At 35.5% G+C, this 6,107-nt stretch overlaps 1 pseudogene; it reads right to left on the reverse strand.

Annotated features, from left to right (window-relative positions):
* Positions 1 to 576: 576 nt before the first annotated feature.
* Positions 577 to 1,323, reverse strand: LOC121040911 (cell division control protein 42 homolog; annotated as a pseudogene).
* Between the last annotated feature and the right edge of the window lie 4,784 nt (positions 1,324 to 6,107).

A 6,107-nucleotide genomic window follows, 5' to 3' on the forward strand; every position in this document is an offset into this window, starting at 1 on the left:
GTACTAGACCTACTCAAGGGTGGAGAGAAAGGCAACTTTCAAAAAGGAGTGTGTTATTAAATGAGGCATTTACTATACTCCTTCCTAAGAGCACCAGGTGGGGGACAAGTGTTCAAAACTAGATCTAGGAAGTGGAATGTAGAGTCAGTCCATCCTCCTTCCCTTAAGGGCTGTCCAATGGTTACTGAATTTTAAAAACATGACTAAATAAAAACAAAACCCATACACACCCCCCCCCAAAAAAAGAAAACAAAAACAAAAAGAACAAAAACAAAAACAAAACCCCTAAATGTCCCAGATTATTCTCCAGAGTGGATGGAGCCCCGGGAGCAGGTTCAACAACCCAAGTTAGTCTGTTACAGAGTCATCACAAGCATGCCTTGCTTTTAAACAAACAAACAAAAAAAAAAAACAACAAAAAATTTTTTTTTTTGAAACGACAAAACAAAAACTAGTACTAACCCCTCTTCTGACAATACACAGTTACTCAAATTAACTAGTACTGAGGAGGGGAAGGGGCCCATACCTATGGGCCTTGTCTCACACGAGTGCATGTGGGTAGGTGCAGGGCATTTGTCATTATTGCAAAATCGAATTTTAATTTTTAATCTTTAGTTTGATTTAACATCGCTTTTGGTACCATGCTGACACCAGCTGTGTGGAAAGGGCTCTGGAGATGTTCATGGCAGCACACGCCTGCGGATCTTCTTCGGTTCTGGAGGCTCCAGGGCAGCCAATATTTCTTCGTCAAATACATTCTTTAGGCCTTGCTGTGTGAGTGCAGAACACTCCACATACTTGACCGCCTTCAGGTCACGGGCCAGCTTTTCAGCAGTCTCTGGAGTGACAGGCTCCTGTTTGTTCTTGGCAAGTTTCTCAATCGCACAGGGGTCATCTCGGAGATCAATTTGGGTCCCAACAAGCAAGAAAGGAGTCTTTGGACAGTGGTGAGTTATCTCAGGCACCCACTTCTCCTTCACACTTTCAAATGAGGATGGAGACACCACTGAAAGACTAGAAATACATCTGTTTGTGGATAACTCAGCAATCGTAATCTGTCATAATCATCTTTCCCTGCAGTATCAAAAAGTCCAAGAGTATGTAGCTCTCCATTAATCTTAACTGTGACTGCATAGTTGTCAAAAACAGTCGGTACATACTCCAATGGAAAATATTTGTTGTGTAGGATATCAGAAGACAGGTTTTACCAACAGCACCATTGCCCACAATGGCACACCTAATTGTCTGCATTGCTGAAACAGTTTTGTATCCACTTTAAATATTTCAAATTCAGTGATGACCTCAGCTTCTCCTCCGGGGCGATGGCAGCCTGAAAAATACATTTTAAATTCGAAATCTGGAACCTGGAGTGTGTCTTTATGTGTCCAGACATCTTAACTATATTTTTGATTCCATTATTTTTCCTAGTTGTCTTAGATAACTAGTTTCATTCTTCTTTTCTCCTCCAGTGATTTATACCAACTTCACTGTCTTTTGTCTAAATTGGTAAACATACTATTAAGGAAATTGAAGCACTTGAACGAGAATTTTTCCAGATTCCTCTGCATATCAGCATATCTCCTACCTCCTAACTCATATAATCTCTTTTACTGCTTGTTATTATATATGAACCATTCATGATCCTCTTTATAGTTAATGTCCTAACTCAGGCATTAATTTGCTTCCCTTTTTGCCTACTCCAGCATATAGCTTCTGCAATGTCCCATATTTCTAATACGGCCTGTTTTTATTTCTATCAAATCATTTACACTGCTATAAAATAAAATATTATTCTTCCAAAGTAAAAGAGAAGGAAGAGGAGGAAAGTGGTGGAAGGGGAAGAAAAGGAGGAAGAAGAATTTCCTAACCCCCACCTGTCACATTTTGCTTCCCTCCCTTCAAATAGCACTTCTCAAATGAATAAACTATATACATTGTCTCTAATCTTTTCTAGTATCTCTTTAAAGACTTTTTCATCACAAAGCAATCTAACTCCCTTTTGTCAAGTTTACCAAGTTACCAATCTAACTTGCTTTTGTCATGATACCTATGTTGCTATTTCCAAAGGCCACTTCTCAATTCTCAGTATATCTAACCTAACAGCAATAGTCCTCAGAGTTAGTCACACACTCCTTAATAAACTTAATCACTAGGATAACACATATTATTTTGTCTCCTGTTTCCATGGCTGCCTCCTCAAAGTCTGCCTTATGGGTCATTCCTCTTCTTCCAGATACCTTAAGTTTAGAGTATCCTATGACTTCATGATTTTTTTTTTTTTTCTTAGCTATGTACACTCAGACCATACATCAGGTGACTGATATGCACTTAACATCTGAAACACGTTTTTACAGAACTTCCAAATTTGTATCTTCAGCACAAATCTTTCTCCCTAACTCAACACATACACTCAACTTCTTACCTGAATTCTCCTCTTATGTATCAAATAATTGCTTGCCTTTCTTCCTTCCTCTTCTTTCTTTCTTTCTTTCTTTCTTTCTTTCTTTCTTTCTTTCTCTTGAGTTAAAGAGAAAGAGGGAGAGAGTTCAAGTGAGCAAGAAACAGAGATAGAGGGAAAATCCCATGAGGGGCAGAGAGAGAGAGAGAGAGAGAGAGAGAGAGAGAGAGAAGTGGGGCTCATCAGGGGCTCATGTTTTACCCAAAGCTAGGCCTGTGCTTACCCAGGGCACGAGCTCAAGAACTGTGAGATCATGACCTGAGCTGAAGTTAGATTCTTAACTGAGCCATCCAGGCACCCAAATAATTGCTTTTCTAATTTAACATGTCCAAGATAGAGCTCTGATCTTCTGTGCCAAATCTTTTACAGTCATAGACTTTCCTATTCCATTTGATGGCAATTCTGTTTTTCAAGTTGGAACTCTCCTTGAATCTTTTCTTACCTATTTAATTCATTTCTTAAAACCCAGAATTTAGCCACTTCCTACTATGTCCCCTGCTACCTTGTCAGTGTTTGTCATTTTAATCCCTCAGGTATACAATTACAGTTGTCTTCTACTTCCATCTTTGCCAAATTCCCAAAATCTGTTCTCAATGAAATATTGAGAGTGGTCCTTTTAAAAATCTAAGTCTAATGGCATTCATGCCTGCATCTAGAATCCTCCTCAAACTCCTTATTTTATTCAGAGTAAAAGCACAAACACTTATAGTCATCTAAAAAGGCCATCCTGATCCTAAAACAAGATCCTTTTCTTATCTTATCTCCTATCATTTCCCTCTCATACTTGCTCCAAGCCTACTGGCCTCTTACTCTTCAACTATGCTTGGTAAACTCCTATTGTGAGCCTTTATACCACCTACTTCTTCTACGTGGAATAACCTTCACCTAGGCATCTGCATAGATATCTTTCTGACTACCTTCATGATTTTGTTCAATGTAACTTACTCAAAGCAGAGCACCCTAACTTCTGCCTTGCGCCTGACCCTTACAATCTTGTCCAGTTTACCCAGTCCATGATCCAGAAGCACTTTCCATGACAGTATAATGTATGTAATGTACTTATTATCTCTATAGATTGTACTCTTTCTCCTTCCCCTAGATTAAAAGATTGGCAGGGATCTGCCATATTTATTCTGATAGTTTATATGTCCCATTCATTTAAAATGGTGCCCAGCATAGTAAGATTCAACTTTTGCTAACAACAAACAAAACTGATTCCCAACTGTTGTATGTGATGCACTCTTTCTCTCTCAACTCTTAGGGTTGTCCGTTAATCCTTAATATACTGAAGTTTCATTACAATGCCTACATGCTTGTTTTTGCTGGAATTTGTTTGCACGTATTATTGTATTAGTGTTGTTGTAGATGTTAACTAGTATCGAATTCTGAAGACTCATCACATTTATTATGTACAACTTGAGACCTTTATTTCTTTACAGGTTGCTTGTCATCCATACTCACTATTTGTACTTTTAAAACTCTAATTAAAAGTATTTTGAAGCTTTTGGGTTGACACTATTGCTCTAAACTCTTTTCATATTTTCCTTAGTTGTTTCCTTTGGACTATACCATGATCTAGTTTAACATGATTTTATTAACTGTGTTGTCTTTACACTTGATCTTAATGATTTGTTGCTGCTTTGGTCATTTTAATATTTATTATTCAATTTCCAAGATTTCTGACTTTTCCTGTTTTATAACAAATTTTCATTTTACACAGTCTCCTATCTTTACAGCACTTGGTTCCATTTTGAATTTATGAATTTTAAATATATGAGTTTTATAATTTTCTTTGTAAGTATAATTCTGTTTATCACTTTTTGCAGGTGTTACATATTCTGTATGTTTATATCTAGAATTAGAACTTCCTTGCATGAACTTAATTATGAATTGGCTTTCTATCTTTGGGAGGTGGGAGGAATTTCCCCTGCACCAGTTCTGGATTGTATGTGCTTCCTTCCCAGGAATCAAATAGGGCTAAATTAAATTCTAGCATGAACACATATATTTAGTGTTACCTTAAGGAACAGAGTTTCAGTTTCCTTATCTTTACAACAGAAATGTGTATGTACCGATTGTGAAAATGGATTTAAATGATTTAAATAAGAAAATATATGAACTTTCATATATATTAAGTGATTGATATATAATTAATAAGTATTCTTAGCAAACTGTGAAATTCTTGAGAACATATTTTGAATCTTGTTTCTTTTTATTCTCAGTAACTACCATAGTAACTGTCATACCATAGGTAGAGTTCCTACTTGTGGAGTGAATAAAGGATGGAAAGGAGGAAAAGTTGTTTGTTAGTTTTGGCATTTATTTAGAAGGAGCTTTAGTCTTTTTAACTTCTTTGTGACATTTTTTTCTGCTGTGTCTAAAGGATACTTAAATATCACAGTTGAGAGTACTGGTCATTGGTTGTCAACGCCAGGTATTAGAGTCATGAGAGAAGACAAAAACACTGTGAAAACCTGGTCCTCAACTACAGAGTTTTTGATTTAGTTGTTTTTAGGTGCATCTAGTTCATTACATGTAATTCCAGTGGGCAAATGTTTTTAAAACAATAATAAAAATATAGGGTTAAAAATTAAAACAAGATGGGGTCCTTGGGTGGCTCAGTTAAGCATCCAACTTCAGCTCATATCAGGTCATGATATGGTTTGTGGGTTTGAGCCCTGTATCGGGCTCAGAGGCTAGAGACTGCTTCGAATTTTGTGTCTCCCTCTTTCTCTGCTGCTTCCCCACTCACGCTCTCTCTCTCTCTCTCTCAAAAATAAGTGAACATTTAAAAAAAATTAAAAACAATTAAAACAAGAAAAATACAAAGTCTATATATTGATCCTTAATACACATAGTCAATATGTATCTCTGATTATTTCACAGATACATCAGCATAATTTGAACAATATTTAATAGACAATAGAGCTTGAATTAGATTTTATGTACAATAACAATATGGCAAATACACAGCAAAATGTTAAAATAAGATGATAAAATAAGCAATAGTGCTGTTAATTATGTTTCAGATTTAGCTGGGAAAAATTGTTCTGAAGATAACGTTTAAACCAGCCTATAGTTTATTCTAAAAATTATATACACCTGCATTCAACATTTTGATCATTTTAATCATTTTAATTAATTTAAAAAATAAACCTAATTTCACTTATTTATTGTTTTTTACTTGCAACTTTGTTGTTGTTGTTGTTGGACAACTGATGTACTCTAGGCACTGTATTATGTACTGGTGGCACATAATAGAGACTGATACTTCTCACCTACACTTACATACTAAAAGTAATAATAAACGGTCCACACAATTATAATCAGTGTTACTAATTTTAGGGTGTAAGTTTCAGTAATGTTTTTTCAGATGTCAATTCTGATTAATATTTGAAAGACACCATAATAAAAGATATAATTACTTGAAAGATGAGAAATGATGAAAAATTAATTTTCCTTTAATAATAAAAACATCTTATTTAGCATATGAAATTAAGAGAATAAAGTGGGTTCATTGTTTATGTCCAACACAGTACATAATTATATATTGTTTTTATGATAGAATAAATTTTTTACAACTCAGAAAAAGAGAGCTCTGTGAGACTAATGACAGTTTCTTGCCATCTAGACTATACTTTTATTCCAT

Source organism: Herpailurus yagouaroundi, unplaced genomic scaffold (assembly GCF_014898765.1).
Source record: "Herpailurus yagouaroundi ecotype Mexico unplaced genomic scaffold, PumYag 29, whole genome shotgun sequence".
Taxonomy (NCBI): domain Eukaryota; kingdom Metazoa; phylum Chordata; class Mammalia; order Carnivora; family Felidae; genus Herpailurus; species Herpailurus yagouaroundi.